This window comes from Lissotriton helveticus, chromosome 6 (assembly GCF_964261635.1).
Source record: "Lissotriton helveticus chromosome 6, aLisHel1.1, whole genome shotgun sequence".
Classification (NCBI taxonomy): Eukaryota; Metazoa; Chordata; class Amphibia; order Caudata; family Salamandridae; genus Lissotriton; species Lissotriton helveticus.
In genome coordinates, this window is record NC_136067.1 from 1,905,306,204 (window position 1) to 1,905,325,636 (window position 19,433).

Here is a 19,433-nt window from a genome sequence, read left to right on the forward strand (position 1 = left end):
GGTTAATACTGATTGTTGTGAACCATCAGGGAATCACTGGACAATATACAAATCAGAGACACAGGGGTGTGTGCATAATGGGGGATCACTTGACAATGTGCAGCAGGGAACACAGCCTGATTTCCAATTCTGCATATGCTGATGCGCAGTAGGGAAAACTCTCCGATGAGGTCCATTCATGGATGTAATGTAATGTAAGATGGATTTGTAGAACGCTGCTTGTCACCAGTGAGGGTATCCAGGTGCTGAGTAGGTGAGTGTAGGCGTGTGGTGAGGCTGGGCCTGAGTACAGGCAGTGTCGATGGATGACAGGGAAGAGGTGTGGTGCAGCGGCCAGTGCGGCTGACTCCGGAACATGGGGGCTCACGGTTCGATCCCCGGTGTTGGCGGCAGGTTAACAAAGTCAGGTTAGCCCTAGACCTTGTGACTCTGGGCAATAGCTTGCTTAATCTTCCTGCCGGCCCCCAGCGCTGGTATTTCATTTCATTTCATGACATTTGGGATTTAAGTTTATACCCTTAGTGGAGTAGGGACTTTTTAGCTTATGCTAATAACGGTTAAAGCAAATCTACAAGTTACAGAATGTAAAGTTATAATGTCTAAACAACTAACCTGACTGGTGTACTGCATCTGAATCAGAATTTCACCACATTAATTGCTAAGAAAAGAAAGTTTGATTGGTACCCAGTTCAAAGTTGTGTGACAGCTGTTTGATCATAATGGATTTAGATCTTTCATCAATTTGCAAGCCAAATTTCCCTTTGCTAAACAGTATTCATTTAGAGATCTACAGCTTACAGATCTGTTTTACAAAAACCCATAACCTAGGGGTTCAATTGGCTATTTTGCCTGGAGAGTTGAATGGCCTCCTGCTATGTACAAAACTATTGGTTCTATTTGGAAACAACTGAATACAGCATTCCTTGCTTGACTGAGAAGTGGGCTAACTGGTTGGGTTGTACAGTTTTAGAGGAGATGATAAACCAATAAATGACTTTGTTTCAGTAGGGTCTTTGATAGTTAAGTGTAAGATTCAATTCTATAAGACTTTCTTTATCACTCCCTCTAAGAACTCCCAGCGGAGGAAACAATTGCTTACGGGCACAATATCCTAAGTGTTGGGAACTGGCTGCAGATGAAGTCCATATCTTTCCAAACTTCTCAAAACTCATTAAATTTTGGAAAATAATTATCTGTTAATAAGCCATGGTAGTGGTGGATCTGGGTGAAGTAGAATTTACCCAGCAATAATCATTCTTTGGTTATCGAAAAACACTACGGCCCACATTTATTTGGTTATCGAAAAACACTACGGCCCACATTTATTTGGTTATCGAAAAACACTACGGCCCACATTTACAAACACCAGATTTACCACAGACTCATGTTTGTCTGTCACCATTCTATTGGTTGTTTCCATGTGGGGATGTCATGCCCCTCCCCAGTTTTGTTGATGGAGATATGTATTATAAATAAACAGCTGTAAATGTGCTAGTGGTAGAAGCTGTCCTCGGCCGAAACAATCTTTTCTTTTGGCTTGGGAAATACACTGGAGAAAATCCCCCTTACCTGTGCAGGGCATGGTCTGGATTGGTTTATTGTTTCTGTTTTTGGCAACTACCGGTGAGGGTGTCATATTGACCTGGGGATCTGGCTTGCTTTACGATTTCACCCTTGATTGTACGCCACGTTAGGTTTCAGACCAGGCAAAAATACTGAAAAAATGCTGTTGGGTGACTTGGAACAGCTATTGTGTGCCGCAGAATAAGACTTCATTCCACTGCATGTTCTATTTGCAGCCTTCATTAGAGTTGATCATGATTTCTTTTTTAGGTAGACTGCAGGATCGTTGGTTGTTTTATATCGTTTTTTTTTTTTAGAAAGACTCTCTTTCATGTATATTTTGACAGTTTTATGGCACATTAGCCATTAGATTCTTAGGATGCTCCACTTTGGTATTTCTGATAGCACCCAATTTTGGATACTTGTTTTTATTTTGTGAAAAACAACACAAGTGAAGGGGCTTAAAGTTTTTATTAGTAGCTAGCTGCCAATGCTGCTGAATGCTAGGATTGGAAACTAGTCTTGATTCCACCTCACTTATTGTGAATGGATTTGTTAAAGAAACAAAATGCAGTAATATCACGTACACCACAAGGAATATATATTGAATGCTCCATTGACGACCCACACACTGCACAATTCATTGGTATTTCTTAAGACCACCTAACTGACCTTGCCTAAATACTACAAAAACAAGTAAATCCTAAGGTATGTGCAATAGGGTAGAATTATGTAGTTACTCTACACAATGACTCCATTATTACATCTGTGAAACCAGGTGCTTGACTACCTCGAATACCCCAATACCATATTTCAAGAGTGGGAGAGGAAGGATTGAGGATGGTCATTGATGACGTATTAGCAGATGGGGTGCTAAAATCAATAGAAGGAACCCCATGAAATAGCCCTAAACTACGTGTAGTGAAAAAGAATGATGACCCCACCAAACCTGAGGAGAGCCGCTTAGAGGATGACCTCCGAGCCATCAACAGCACAGTGCCACCTTAATTTCCAGTGGATCCTAACCCTAGCACAATACTGGCCACCATACCACTGGCAGTAGCCAATTTCCCGGTTATTGATTTAAAGAATGCTTCCTTTTCCATCCCATTACTTGAGAATTCCCAGTATCTATTTACTTGCTGTTTTCATGGTTGATCCTATATATGTTTAAGAATAGCCCGAGGATTTACAGAGTCCCCTTCCATATTCTCACAAGAATGGCAAGCTCAGTTAGACACATTTACATTGACCCCCTAACACCACTTTGATTCAGTACATACACAGCCTTCTGGTATGCAGTATAGATGAAGATAGTTGCATTACCGACACAGTTTACATTTGGAATTTTCTCTGCTGCAAAGGACACAAGGTTGCACCTACTAAACTGCAATTTGTTCAACAGGAAGTCCTTTTTAGGCCACCTCCTGTTGAAAGGGGAGAAGAAAATAGCCCCAGACAGAATACTTACCATACTGCAGATTTATGCATCACAAACACAACAGCAAGTCAAAGTCAAAACATTCTTAGGCAAAGTGGTATACTGTAGGCAAACAATACCACATTTTTCTCTTCTCGCCAAACCCTTACAAATGTTGACCAGGAAAGACAAAGACCCTATCCCTTGGAATGAAGAATGTCAACTGAATTTGAAAGCTATTCAACAAGCCTTGTGCAATACACCAGCCCTAGGGTTGTTTGATTATGCAAAGGACTTTCACTTATATGTACATGAAAAGGAGAGATGTACATTATCTGTGCTGACTCAGAAACATGGGGGATCAGAAATGGCCATGTGCTTACTTTTCTGCAACACTTGACTCTGTAGCAAAAGGTATATCCATGTGTCTGTGAGCTACAGCAGTGGCTGCCACTTCCCTTCAGCAGGCTGAGACTTTGGTATTAGGAAACATATGTCATGTATATGTACCACACTCAGCAGATCAGATTCTGAACACAACTAGGACACAAGACTAACAAATGGAAGATTAACACCTTATAAATTACGCCTATATGCACCAACTTTAATTCTGCACAGATGTAATACTGTTAGCCCCACCACACTGCTACCCCTTCCAACTTCTGACTATGAAGTACCCCATCATTGTGTATTGATAAAAGAGGAACAAACAAGCGAGAGCGTTGAGCTAACTGATACGTCATTACAACAAAGAGATGGAGACCTGTGGATAGATGTCTCTTGCTTCAAACTATGAGATGGCAGAACAACAGCAGCATATGCCATTACCACCCTTAAGACTGTGGTGGAGACATAAAATATTACAATGTTCTGCACAAGCTACTGAGATTATTGCATTGACTAGAGCATGTAGTTAAGTAATGGACTAATGGTGAACATTTATACTGATAGCCAGTCTGCCTTTAGCATGGCTCAAAATTTTGGAAAACGTCAGGAGAGAGGATTTCTCACCTCTCAAGGACAGAAAATACGACATTGTACCATAATTACAAAATTGCTGAATGCATTATCCTTACACAAGCAAGTAGCAATTATAAAACAAAGTGCTCATAACAAAATTGTGGATAATGTGTGCTGATGCAGAAGCAAAGGAAACAGGGACTGTTTGCTTACCTATGTGTCTTATGTATTATGGCCTTGTGAAACAGATGAACTAACTTTAAACAGACACAGTGTTGGGTACCTGCAAATACTGGCCACATAGGAGGAATTGAATACAACAGATAGATTAAATGTGGAAGGACAAGGAGGGTTCCATCAGATTGCCAAACTCTATGGTCCATCACATGGCACTATCCATACACGGTCCAGTGCAGTTAGGGAAAGAGGAAATGTGTGCATATTTCAGTGAATGGTGGAGATATGTTAAAACTTTATGGGTTATACCCAACATAATGCTGGAAAGGGAACTGAGACTCCACCCGAACACTTTGCACCATCTGAGGCACCTTTGGAACACTTTCACGTGGGTTTCATTGACATACCTCCAACAAATAATATAGGAATGCGCTTGTCAATCAATCAATCAGGATTCTTATAGAGGGTGGCTAATCACCAGTTAGGGTCTCAAGGTGGTGGGGGGGGGCTGGCTCTGCAGTTTGGTGGAAGAGCTAGTTCCGTTAAAGAGCCAGGTCTTGAGGTTCTTCCTGAATTGAGGTAGTGAGGGTGATTGCCTGAGATGTAGAGGAAGAGAGTTCCAGGTCTTTGCGGTGAGATAGGAGAAGGATCTTCCACTGGCGGTGATCTTGCGGATCCGTGGGATAGTGGCCAGGGCCAGGTTGGTGGAGCGGAGGTGTCTGGTGGGAGTGTAGAAGGATAGGCGGTGGTTGAGGTATGCAGGCACGATGTGGAAGGCCTTGTAGGCATGCGTGAGGAGCGTGAAGGTGATTCTTTCGTTGATCAGAGCCTGTGTAGGTTTCTCAAGTGATCAGCGATGTAGCTGTGGCAGCGGATGTCCAGGATAAGTCTTGCAGCGGTGTCCTGGAGTCTTTGCAATTTTTGGGGAGTTTCTGTGTGGTGCCAGCGTAGTGCATTGCTGTAGTCGAGTTTGGTGCTGACGAGTGCCTGGGTGACTGTTCTTCTGGACTCTGTGGGGGTATCCACTTAACTATCTTTCAAAGCAGATGGAGCGCGTGGAAGCAGGAGAATGAGACGGCATTGATTTAGCGATTCATTAAGTGCGAGGAGTCAAGGATGATGATGCAGAGGTTACATGCATGGTTGGTGGGTATGGGGGCGGGCTACAAGTGCTGCAGGCCACCAGGAATTGTCCCAGACAGCAGAGGTGGTTCCCAGAATGAGGACTTCGGTTTTATTTATTTTATTTATTTTATTTATTTAAAAGGTTTTATATAGCGCTACTGGACCCAGGAGTATCAGAGCGCTTTACAGACAAATAAAAAGAATACATAACTAGTACTCATAATAAACATAAGAACAAGTAAACATCTAGAACAAAATAGAGTACAGTTACAGAGTGAATAAAAACTGGCATGTGAACAAACATATCAGTTATCTCTCTTTAGTGGCTAAACCTCCTCCACCACTTCCACTACGTACGGTTGAAGTTTGTAAACCTCCATAAATGCATTACCTTAATTTATTCGATTATCATATTATTATTTACAGCAAATGTTTTATCATATTTTTAATCTGTTTTCATATTTTAAGGTATCTTCTCATCCTCCTATGTTCCTCATACTCATTGCCTGTATTTTCATATTTTATGTTTCAATATCCTAAATGTAATTCGCTAATATGTAAGATTACTCTCATTTTTTCGCATAACTTTTGATTGTTTCTTCATTTTCTGTCTTTGGTTCTTTTATATTTCAATAAACTTCAAACTTAAAAAAAAAAAAAAAAAAAAAAAAAGAGGAGATTGAGGAAAGGGAGTAAATTAGGGGTAGGTAGGGTGGATGAGGGTGGATAGAAATATAGGAGAAAAAAGGGTAGTGTGAAAAGGAGGGGAGGTAGTATGAAAATAAGAGAGACGGGTTGGGTGGAGGAGAATGAAATGAGGACTGAATCTGAATAGGGACTATTAGGTGCCCCAATATTTGTTAAGAAGAAGCACCTTGAGTCTTTTTTTGAAGAGAGGGTAGGAGGGGTTGCAGCGAAGATCTTTGGGGAGCGAGTTCCAAATCGTAGGGGCATTACCAGAGAATGCACGTGATTGTGTCTTTGTACAATTGAGTCTTGGGGGGATGAGGACGAGTGCGTTGGTGCTTCTCAAGGACCTAGAGCCCCCAGCTTTTTGTAGTTTGTTAGAGAGGTAAGAGGGGGTGTTCTGGTGAAGGGCTTTGTGAGTAATACATGCCAACTTGAAGGTGGATCTACCTTCAATTGGGAGCCAGTTAAGGTTTTTGAGGATAGGAGAAATGTGATCGAAACGTTTACAATCAGAGATGAGTCTAGCAGCCAGGTTGAGGACAGATTTGATCGGGGTAAGGTGGACTTTAGGGGTGCCGGCAAGGGTGGCGTTACCATAATGAAGTCTAGAAAGTACAAGAGATTGGACAACAATTTTGAAATCGTCTGTAGGAATGAAAGGTTTGATTTTTTTAAGGTGGAGAAGGGAGAAGAGAGCACCTTTCGCTGCATTTTTAATGTGTGGGATGAGGGTAAGATTGTTATCAATGCTGATGCCCAAGGATTTGACCGAGTTAGAAGTGGAGAGGGAGCAGTTGAGTGCATTGATGTCATTGAGCCAGGTTTGAATGGGTAGAGAGCAGTTTTTGGGGGTGAAAAGAATGACTTCAGTTTTTTTGGGATTCAATTTGAGATGGTTGAGATGGAACCAGGCTTGGACTTTATTCAAGGCATCGTTGAGGAGATGGATGTCATGGCGGGATTTAATCTTGTAGTAAAGTTGTGTGTCGTCCGCATAGAGGTAATAACTAATATTGGTCTGTTTAAGGATGAGGGTGAGTGGTTCCATGAATAAATTAAATAGGGTAGGAGAAAGGATAGAGCCTTGAAGGACCCCAAGTGAGACAGGTTGAGGTTTGGAGAGGCAGTGACTGAGTTTAATTTGCTGGGATCTGTTTTGGAGATAGGAAGAGAACCATTGGTGAACAATGCCCTCAAGCCCAAAGCGGTCTTTAAGAGTATTAAGAAGGGTGGGATGGTGGACAGTGTCGAACGCCGCAGAGAGGTCAAGGAGGATAAGGAGGGAGGATTCACCTTTATCAAGAGAGCGATGAATGTCATCAGTGATATTGAGCATGGCAGTTTCTGTGCTGCAACCTTTTCTAAAACCAGATTGGAAAACGTTGAGGAGATTGAAGGAAGTGATATGTTTGTCTAACTGGAGAAGTACACATTTTTCAAGGGCTTTGGAGAGGATGGGAAGATTAGAGATAGGGCGTAGGTTGTTCAGGTCATTAGGATCAGCGGTGGGGTTTTTAAGGATGGGAGAGATTTGACCAAGTTCAAGGGATGCTGGCACGCAGCCCGTGGCAAGGGAGGAATTGATGATATTGGTCCGGATGGGGGCAATGATGTGTTTAAGTTCCTGGACAAATTGGGCGGGTAGGGGGTTATTGGTGTGAGAAGATGGTTTGTGTTTAGAGATGATATTGAGGACAATAGATTCAGAAACTGGCTGAAATTCCATCCAGGCGGCATTGTTTTTGGTTAAGGTGTCTTTAGTGAAAGGTTCAGGGTGGAATAGAGTTGGTGGGGGTATAGGGGGGTCGTGACATGGAGGGGCAGATGGGCATGTTGGGGTATGAATGTTGGGGGGAGTTGTTGGCTGATCGTAGATTGGGATGATAGAGGTGGAGAAGAGAAGGATAATTCAATAGAGTTGACTTTGTTCGAAAAGAAGTTGGCGATTTCTTCACATCTTTCGGTAGTGGCTGTTATTTTAGGGGGGCCAAAGGAGGTTTGTTTTTTAATAATGCTAAAGAGTTCTCTAGGCCGGTTTTTAGCCTGGTCAAGTTGTGTGCGGAAGAAAGAAGCTTTTGCAGCGAAGATGTGTTTCTTGTAATTGGCTCTGGCGTGTCTAAGGAGTGTCAGGTTATCGGGGGAGGGATGATTCCTCCAAGAGCGTTCCGAATGTCTTTCGTTATTAAGGTCAGAATTAAACCAGGATTTTGGAGGATTTTTTTCAAGCACTTGGAGGATAGAATAATTATAATGATCAGTTAGGTCATTGGTGCTGTGCGAAGGGGGGGGAGGAGAAAGCGGGATTTGATAGAGGATTCCAACTCACCAGGGGGGATAAGGTGAAGATTATGAGTAAGTTTCAAGGGTAAAGTGTCAGTAAGAGTGGGAAGGGGAGTAGAGCAGTTCATAGTGAAGAGGATAAGGTGATGATCAGACCAGTCAACTGGAAGAATCTTTGAGAGAGAGGCCAGATCCTTGCTAGTCATAATGGCATCAAGGGTGGCGCCTTTAGAGTGAGTAGGGGATTGGCAGAGTTGAGTCAGGTCAGTAATTTCCATGATATCTTTAAGGAGGATGACTGATGGATCATCGTTATTATTCCAGTGAATGTTAAAGTCGCCAAGAAAGAGATTCTTGGAGTGAGTGAGCGAGGATTGAGTGATAAGATCAGACACCTCAGTGCTGAAGGGGATGGTATTTCCGGGTGGGTGATAGATAGTATGTAGCCGAATGGTGGGGGAGTCCGTAGCAATAAGATCAACACAAAGGTATTCAAAGGAAGAGGGGTCCTGTAGATGAACGTGAGTGAGATTCAGTTCCTTTTTATGAATTAGGGCAAGGCCTCCACCAATTTGCTTTATTCTGTCTTTTCTGATGATGGAATAGCCAGGAGGAATGAGCAGGTCAAGGATAGGGGTCGAGTGGGGGTTGAGCCAGGTTTCGGTAAGGAAGGCAATATCAATGTTTTCATTAAGAAGGATTTCAGCAATGTCAGTCGCATGGCAGGAAGCGGATCGGCAGTTAATCAGCATGCAGCAGAGGGGTGCGGTGTCAGGGGGTTGCGTGCTTGGATCAGGGAGGAAAGAAGTAAGTTGTTGAGGGGGTCTAGGAGCTATCGGGTGAAGGGGGAGACGACTCGTTCCTAGTTGGACAGGGATAGTAGATTGAGGGAACTGGGGAATGGAGGGCGGTGGGGGAAGGGGGGAGATGGGAGGGTTCTGGGATAAGTTAATCTCCAAGGATATTGGGTCTGTAAAATGTTGAGGAGAAGAAATCAAGGCATCCGTATATGGTAGGGGTGAATTGGCGGGTTCCATGTGAGGGAGGATAGAAGTTAGTTGTTGAGGGGGTCTAGGAGATATCGGGTGAAGGAGGAGACGACTCGTTCCTAGGAGGACAGGGATAGTAAATTGAGGGAACTGGGGACTGGAAGGCGGTGGGGGAAGGGGGGAGATGGGAGGGTTCAGGGATAAGTTAATCTCCAAGGATATTGGGTCAGTAAAATGTTGGGGAGAAGAAATCAAGGCATCCGTATAGGGTAGGGATGCATTGGCGGGTTCCATGGGTTTAGGTGAAGTAGGGGAGTTTGAAGGGAGGAGGGCGACAAAAGAAGAGTGCTCGATGATGTCTATAATAGGGGAGTTGTTGCTATGGGAAGTATAGGGGAGCTGATGAGTGATGATGCGCTTTTAAATGAAGGGGTAGATGTGCGTGTGTGATCTGAAGAGTGGGCTTTAGTAAGGAGAGAGACTTCCAATCTGAGGGAGGAGAGATCTAGAACAAGGGACGAGAGGAGAAGTTCGATATTAAGGAGTGATAGTGTAAGGAGAGAGGAGTGGAGAGGATCAAGTGTTTTAGGAGGGGTGAAGAGTAAGTGTTAGGATTAGATAGAGGAGGGGAGGAGAGACCAGGGGGGGAAGGAGGAGGGGGTTATGATGGGTTTGATCTTTCGTGGTAGGAAAGGGAGGGATCAAGGAGATAGGAGAGGTTGGGGAATTGTGTTTAATAGGATCGTTAGATAAAAGAAGGGGAGGGATAAAACAGGATGTGGAAGTAAGTGTATTAAGGAGGGTAGGAGGAGAGAGCAAGGGAGTGTGAGAGGAAGTGGGCAGCGGGGGAGTTGAAAGAGTTGCTGTGTGTTTATGGGGGGCGGGGACACGGAGGGGGAGGTGATGTATAGCATCCAAGGGGTGGGCGATATAGGAGTCGGAGGTGTCGCGGTGGTACTGGGGGATTGAGAGGTGAGGGGGCGGGGAAGTAGTGTAGGGAGTTGGGGATGAGAGAGGGATTGAGGGAAGTGGGACAGGGGGAGTAGGGTTGGGGGTCAGGGATGGAGGAGGGAGGGGAGGGGAGAGAGGGGGGAAGGGGGAGAGGGAGCCATTAGTGAAGGTGGGTGAGAGAGAAGCAGAGAAGTTGGGTGATTGTTAGATAAGAGGGTCGGGGCAATTTATACAGTTAGGGGTATGGGTGGTTAGTATTGGTTGAGAGAGAGCCTCAGGGATCATGGAGGAGGAGGGGGAGACGGAAAAGAGAGAAAAGGGGGGGAATGGGTGTGTGGAGTCAGAGCAGGTGATAACGTGGTCAATTAAGGGGGACTATAGCGGTTGGGCGAGGGTAACAGGGCTGGATGGAAGATTGGATGAGTCAGAGACGGGGGAACGTGAGACTATGGGGAGTAGGGAGGGGGAGACCGTAAGGAGAGATAAGGGAGAGGGGGGAACAGGGCAGGATGGAATATTGGGTGAGCCAGAGAGGGGGGAGTGTGAGGCTATGGTGAGTAGGGTGGGGGAGACCGTAAGGAGAGATGAGGGGGAGCTTGGTGGTAGGGAATCAGAGCTAGTGATAAAGCAGTCCGCTATGGGAGACAATTGTGGAAGAGTGAGGGGAACAAGGCTAGCTGGATGATTGGGTGAACCTGAGGGGAGGAGACAAGAGGCTGGGGTGGGTAGGGTGTCGATGCTGGTATCAGTATTAAGAGTTCGAGTAGACAGTGTAGGTTGGGAGTAGATGTCATTGTTAAGAGAGGATGTAGGAAGATCGGAGAGCAGAGTTGGGGAGGTGGGAGATAAAGGGGGAGATAAAGGGACTGGGGGTAGCGTGGGTGGGAGGGGGGGGGTTCAAAGATGGGTTTGGGATAGGACGCTAAAGTGGAGTTCGAAGATGTATAGGTGATTTTCAGACGCTTGGATGAGAATTTTACCAGATTTGAAGATGGAAATGTCAATGTTTCCAGGAAAGGAATAGGAGGGGGAGGTGGAGAGTTTAACACCTTACGGAATATTGCGGGTTGTTAGAGATTGGGAGGTGTTGGAGAAATAAGTTTTTCCATTCAGAGGGGCGTTTGGAGAAGAAGATGTAGTTAGTAATTAAGGAGGGGTTGACTGAATTGTGGAAATCAGCAAATAAGGTTTCAGGGTGTAGGCTGAGGAGCTTGTGTTTGAAGTGTTTCTTGCCATGTTTGGTGAGATGGGAAGGGTAGAGGATAGACCAGGAATTGGGACCAATTTTCGAGATAGGATATACTGAGGAGGAAGGGGAAAGATAGCGGGGAGGCATGATTAGGAGGGAAGGCAGAGGGCGAGAAGGCGTACAGATTAAGCCAAAAGATAAGTTACCGAAGGAAAAGGAAAGGTGGAGATATGTGAGAGATTCATTAGCCCCAACGTAAAAATTACTGGGAAGTGTGGGAGGGCACAGAATAGAGTAACTAATGGAGGAACAGCAAAGTCAGGTCAAATAAACAACAATAAGAAGAACAACATAGTAATAAAAAGTATACTAAAATAGACAAGAATAATAAAACACTTCAGAGAATAAGATAATAAAAGAACAACATAGTAATAAAAAGTATACTAAAATAGACAACAATATTGAAACACTTCAGAGAATAAAATAAAATCGTAAAATAATAGGACAGAGGAATAAAAACAATAATAAAAGAATTAGATTTTAGTAATAAAAGAATAATAAAATAGACAACAATATTAAAACACTTCGGAGAATAAGATAGTAAAAGAGCAACATAGTAATAAAAAGTATACTAAAATAGACAACAATATTAAAAATACTTCGGAGAGTATGGTAATAAAATAATAGGACTAAGGAATATTTGAGATGGAATAAGGATTACAATGTAGTAATAAAAAGTAAACTAAAATAGAATGGATAAGTATTACAATAAAGAAATGGACATGGAATAAGGATGGAAAAAAAGGAATTACAACTTAGTAATAAAAAATAAACTAAAAATAGACAGCAATATTAAAACACTTCAGAGAATAAGATTATAAAATAATAGTACATAGGAATATCTGTGATGGAATAAGAATGGGAAATATGTGAGTCCGCTAAGGGAGGCAAGGCTGTAAAATTGAGCAACTAGATATCAGCTAAGTTGGGAATCTTACAAAGCACTATAATCACTTGACCGTGACCTCATAAAGAGTGCAGAGGGGCATTACATTAGAATGAGTGAATAGATAAATAAGTAAATATATAAATAAATAAATAAGGATATACAAGAAGGATAAAAGATTTGAGAAGTGTATTTTCAATGGCAATTATAAAGAATTTCGGGTCGGAGTCTGTCCAAGATGGCCACCAACTAGTCAGGCCTGGTTAAGGGAATTGCAATCGCCCCTTGTTTATTTTTATGTTGCAGTCCTATTTCAATTCCTGTTACAGGGGGGCAGAATGATATAGTCCTACCTCGGTTACCATTATCAGATTGCAGCCATTTTAGTGGGGAATAAGACGAGGCCGAGTGGGGGGGCAATCCAGTAGTCAAGATGGCTGAGGACCATAGACACAAAAATCAAATACGAGCACAAACTGTAAAAAACTGCAATGCCACCAACAGCTGCATCCCAAAGTCAGAGAATCAGGGGCAAGACCACTACTGATGGTCATATGTCGAGGGGACCATTCCAAACATCATCACGGGAGGGGAAAGGAATAGGGCGCTAAAGAAAGGCAGAGCCGCCCGACATCAGCACCATTCAAGTGAAAAAAAAGGGGGGGCCACCAATCCTTCGTGGCTCAGGCCGGGCTTCTCGGCCTGGCGTGAGGCCACCGCTTCAGCAATCCCTGCGCGGATTCAACACGAACCCAAAGATGCAGAGGGGGGATGGGCAGAGCCGCCGCAGTCGGTGCTGCGGAGCGGCGCCGGAGCAACGGGCCGAGTCACCGCCTGCACACTAGACGTCTCCAGACGGGCTTCGCATCAGAAGGACTGCCGCCCGGCAATCAGCACTGGGTGAAAAAAAGGGTCCGGAGAAGCGGACAGTGTCGCCCGAGGCCGACCCCACGATCGTGTGAGGGGGCCTGCGCAACGGACAGGGCTCCCGATGGGCTCCGCATGGATCGCAGCAGGGACGGGTACAAGACCGCCCCTTCTCTTCAACAATGAACCGAAAGGTGCAGCGCCAGAGCCCCAGCTTGGTCACCGGCGCGAAATAGGCAGTGCCGCATGCGGTCGGCCTCCGGCCAGAGGCAGAGGACCCAGATCAGCTCAGCACCGGAGGAACCAGCGTCATCACCACACAACACCAGCCGGCAGCTCCAGGGCCAGGGACAAACTCCAGCGTCCCAGCCCCGGCACCACCCAGAGAGGGCTCAGGAGATGGGCTCAGGAGATGGGGCAGCGCCGTTCAAGATCCACCTCCGGCTCGAAGAAGGGGCCCATAGATCCCTTCAGCAAATCAGCGTCAACCCAGAGTAGGCTCGGGCGATCGAGTCCACATCAGGTCGGAGGCAGTCGAAATGAACAATCGCCATGACGGGAAACATCAAGGCAGCAGCTCCGGGTCCGAGGCAGGTCAGAGGAGCAATCGTCTCGTCGAGAAAAAAAATCAAGGTAGGAAATCCCTCAGCAAACACTGACCGGGATGGAAATATTCCTGTTCTATTCCTTGATCAACAGGAGCTGGAAGCGGGGTGGCAGGAGGGCATATACAGGGATTTTCACCAGTAAGGTAATCCCAAGCCCCGGAGCTTCATCCAGTAGCTCCTCTTAGGCGGCCATATTCTCTCAGTTGGGTTTGAGGCAGCTGTCCTTCATCCAGGTAGTAACTGCCTTCATCCCATTGTGATAGTTGATCTTTGCGGCTGTAGGTTCTATTGGTGAGGGAAAGAATCAGCTGGGGTTCGTCAGTGTAGGAGATGATGTTTGGTCTGTGGTTTCTGAAAATGGCTGCCAGCAGGGCCATATAGATGTTGAAGAGGGTGGGGCTCAAGGAGGAGCACTGAGGGACTCCCCAGATGTTCTCTGTAAGTTCTGAGGAGAATGGTGGGAGCCTGACTCTCTGAGTTTGGCCTGTGAGGAAAGAGAGGTTCCACTCTAAGACTTTGTCGTGGATGCTGGCGTCATCGAGTCTTGCATGGAGGGTGTAGTGGGAGACAGTGGTGAAAGCGGCAGTGAGGTCCAATCGGATGAGGGCAGTGGTTCGCCTCGGTTGAGGAGATTGTGGATGCTGTCTGTTGTGGCAAGGAGTGCAGTCTCAGCGCTGTGGTTGCTTCTGAAGCCTGATTGGGAGGTGTCCAAGAAGTGAGTTGTTTAGTTGAATTTGGTGAGTTGGGCATTAATGACCTTCTCGATTACTTTGACTGGGAAGGGGAGCAGAGGTGTGGATCTGCAATTCTTAAGGTCTGTCAGGGTGGCAGCGTTTTTTTTAGTAGGGGTTTGACCTCTGTGTGTTTCCAGTCTTCAGGGAAGGGGGAAGATTTGATGGAGCAGTTGATGGTGCATCAGAGTTTGTGGACGATGGTGGCACTGGCTCAGTTGAAGGTGTGGTGGGGACAGGAGTCTGAGGGGGGTCCAGGATGGATGGTCTAAAGGATTCGTGAAGTGTCATGAGTGGTGAGGGTTGTCCAGTTGAGCAGGGTCGGCTGGGATCTGGAGAATTTAGGTACAGTGGTTGCGGGTGGGATGGGTGGGTCCTGGTTGCGAAGCTGTTTTAGATGTCTGTGATCTTCTGGTGGAAGAAGGTTGTGAAGCTGTCAGAGAGGGCTTGGTGGGATGTCAGTGGCAAAATCTGTTGGTGGTCTGTATGTTCTCAGGATGGAAGCAAGTCTGGCACCACTGCATGCTTTTGAAAAATATTTTCGCATCCATTCAAAGAGATTCCGAGTGTTTCCGAGTGGCTTACCACCTACTTGAAGTAGGTGGTAATATGCGAGTGTTTTGCGACTGCAAATGCAGTTGCACAACAATCGTGCATTGAAGTGCGAATCGCTATTAGGAAGGGATGCCCTTGGCACGCCCCTTCCTAATAGTGAGTCACAAACCCTATTTCGAGAGTCGTTAATAGGTTACCGACTCGCACAATAGGGGTTGTGCATAGGGCAGATCAAATTTGCGGTCGCAAACAGGCCGATTTCCCGTTTGCGACCTCAAAAAACGGTCGTACATCTGGCCCCTAGAGTGTCTTTCAAATTTGACCAACAATAGCAAATACTGAATTAGAAACCCCACAAGTACTACTAACCTCTGGGGGCCTATTGACACAAGATGGTGATGAAAGTGTCTGGACCACGTGTAGCAAACGCATGGAAGAAAAAACTGTTTTCTGTATCATAATTTGGACTAATAACAATTACCCTAAGAACTATATTAACATTTTGTGTAGTGATAATATATACGGCAAATGCTACAGGAACGCCAGAAACACCAGTAAGAATAATAACCGACAATAATTTAGACTTATATAAGTACCACACCAAAGAATACCATGACAATAGAGTAGTACAAATGACGAATGCCTATAATAAGGACATTAATGTCTCAGATTGTTGGATATGTTTGCAAATGCCTGCCGCAGTGAAAAGCAATTCCTATTTGTTATACATGCCTCTATCGTTTAATGCATCCTGCTATGCATTCTGGTCTCTATCTAGGACTCTTACCTTTGGCATGGCGGGGAGAAAGGTTTGAACAACCACAATACAAATATTATTGGATTATATATTAGGTCACCGTACCTTCCAGGTGTATAGAATGGCCAGTGTCAGGTAATAAGGAAGAGGAACCCTTAATAATAAATACTACACATCATAGCAAATTTCCCGATTTAATATGAAATGATACAGATCCTCCTATCTAGGTGCCTTTGAAACTGAGAATGAGATTAAAGGGGAGAATCTGTCTAATGGATGAAGGTAGGGTACCAGTAGGAGATAGTGAATGTGAGCAATATTTCAATATAAGCAACACTTCCTCATTAGGCTATCCACTTTATCTGGAGAAGCAGGGATATTTTATCATGTGGGGAAAGGGCATAACACCTGGTTATCAAAGGATTGGGGAGTGTCTTGCTATATAGGATAAAGTATGGGTATTTCCTCCTATGCTACACCGACCTACATACATTGACAACATACAATTTGATAGGTGAAAAAGAAGGGTAGACCAGACAAATACAGCAGCCCAAGAAGCCAGTAACTTCAAAAAGGGGATAATACTGATGCTGGGAGTAGTCCTTAATTCTAGACAGAGAAGATAAATTAGTCAATTATTGGAGGCAACTATAAATGAATCATCAGCAGCATTAGAAAACTTAACAGCCGAAATGGTTACCATAAGGACCGTGGTTTTCCAGAACAGGATAGTATTAGAGATGATACCAACTGAGAGAGGCGGGGTCTATAGGATGATTAAAACTAAGTGCTGCATTTAGATCCCGGATAATGCTCCAAGTATGTACAACGCAGTGAAAAACCTGCATGATATTGGATATCAAGTGCATAACGTTACTGAAAGAACATTGTGGGATGGTATTTGGTCCCTACACGGAAGCTGGGGTTCGATGCTGCTAAAAAATTGCCTTGATTATGGTAGCCACCCTGCTGATATGTTGTGCATTAATCAATTGATTACCTTCATGCATTCAAATGTGTACAAACTAGTGTGTAGTGAGGAAAATGTCTGAGGAAAAAGCTATATGCTGTCACAACAGAAAAAGGAAAGCAAAGTAGAAAATATGATGGCTCTAGAATTAAAATAAAGTTGAACAAATGGATGAATGTTAGTTCAAAAGGAGAGATGGAGAAAGAATACTGCATTTGCAAATACATATATTGGAATATACATACATTGGAATTCATTGAGTATAAAGGCCACCATATTATGAGCTGTGAAATTGTGGCTTGCTAGTATCCGCCGTTGCTTGTCCTCGAGTTTCTCAGAAAACGTTATCTCTTGTTTGTCTGTTATCTATTTGCAACTCAAATGTACTTTCAGGTAGACATTTTAACTGATGTCCCAAGCAGAGCATGTTTGTGCTAATAAGATTGGACCTCGCACGCACTGTCTGGGTTTGGTGATGAGTCAGCTTGTGTAATATTAATGTATATAATCAAGAACATATAAATAACTTTAGACTGTCTGCGAAAGGCGAAGTTACTTGGGAACCAATCGTTCTGTGACTCTCAGCTCGAGCTTACATATAAATATCCACGCGTGTACCTTAAACTTTTGCACATTTTCTCTCTTTAGGAAAGAAATCTTTCTTTTACACTTCTTACTTCCATTGCCTGGAACTTCCTCTTTCTTTAACTGCCTCTTTGAGACACTTTTTCATCCCTGTTTTCTTAATTTAATCACTGTTTTCCTATCTTTCCCTTTCAATTTTGTTCTACCTTCTTCTCCCTTTTTAGGGCTCGGACTCCTCCCCACTGAAAGTGGGAGGAGTTTGAGAACTAATGATAAAGAAGAAAAAAAAGAAGTATCTCCTAGGGCTTTGGCCGAGACAAATTCCACACATTCCTTAGCGTGTTCTGTCATCTGGCCAGTGATTCGTCTTCGTTGTGTTGTCGTTTTAATAGGCTTCAAGTGATAGGGTAAATGTAGTTTTGTTCCGCCATTTTGGGCATATTTCGTTCGTGCTCGCGCAAAGAAGTACATTAATTATAATTAGGAGCTGTCAGGGTGGCCGTGTAATGCATTCCAGATGGTGTGCGCGCGTTCACCATCTAGCAGTGTGTTTGTCTGGCGCGCGTCCTCCTCACGTGCACACAGGCATAGACGCCGTGTGCGGCTCCTTCCTGCCGGCCCGGGGAGCTGCTCTGCAGCTCTCTGGCTCACCCCCCGCTATGCGACAGCACTGTGTTGCATGTATGTGAGTAAATCCAGCCCGTGTTTCAGAAGTGTAGGGAACCACAGACGGGTGGGTATAGAATGTAATCCGTATATTCTTGACCACTTTAAAACTCAGTAACTATCTACTTTTACAGCACCAAAAGGCCGTGCTCAGGTGTCAGCACACTCGACGCAGTTGTTTTTCACTGCTCGGAACTGCATTTTAGAAATCTGAGGTGAACGAGGGCCCCGGCATCAGTGTGATGTGGGGACCAGTGTGGTTAGAGCTTGGGCACGCGCTGTTCCTTGTTCTTACCTTTTCCCAGGGTCTCAGATACGGACCACTAGGGGGCAGTAGATTCATGGGTGCAAACCCAGGCGTATTATGTTAAACGTAGCTTTCGTGATTATAGGCAGTACGACGCACCCAGTCTTATCAGCCTTGGGCTCGGCTGCGGATCCGGGAGCGAGCATTGCAGCCTCCGTCGGGTTTTAGGACCGGAAGCGACAAGAGTGATAAATACCGTGACTCCTCGGCATGTGAGTCTCAGCTGAGGCGCTCCTGGCGGCTTCTTCTCTGCCCGCGCCCCTGTCAAAGCGCCACTTGGAAATCTAAACACGCTCATCTCTGCCACTGAAACGTGTAAACATTTAACGAAACGCGGCTTTATAGATGAGGGCCGATGCCAGCGACCGGCTGGGGCGGCCCCAGAGGCGGGAGGCATCTGCTGAGCGAGCCGCAGCGGCAGCGGCGAGTGACAAGGGTCAAAGGACCTGAATTTTAGTGTGTCATTCACCAGCAGTGCAAACCGATTTGCCACACCCTAGAAGGTGAAGAAAAATGCAGTGATACCTGAAGTTCACTCGTAGGTAAACCCCATGACATAGTAAAACGGAACCCTTCTTAATTCCAACATGGATGCACATCTAGAAAACAATATAATTTGGTGGTTTGTTTAATATTGATACACCTACACGTGCTCTTGATTGTGCGCACAGGCCCTGCAGGTTATTAGCCTTACACTTGTGAACTCAGTGCTCCTGTCACCTGGTTTCTAGCCACGTTCATCGCCATTGACTATAGAACGCTGGTGAGCAGTGACTTGAGCTGAAAACCGGCTGCATAATGTAAAACACGAATGTCACCTGAACAAAGCATGTTTGGGAAGCTGCGTCAGCAGGCAGGGTGATAACCGTTGTTATGTTATCGCTCTTAGCATGTGTTCGGCACACAAGAGCTCTCTGCACCAATTAATCTGGCACACGACATCCCTTGCAGGTGGGGACGAAAGAAGTGGCACACAGCTGTGCGTTTATCAGGGTGTCATTTATGCCTGTCAGAATCGTGGACAGGTATACATGAAATATTACTGGGAATCCACTTTTCAGTATTTTAAGCAGCTAATATTTAGACACACGTTTGTA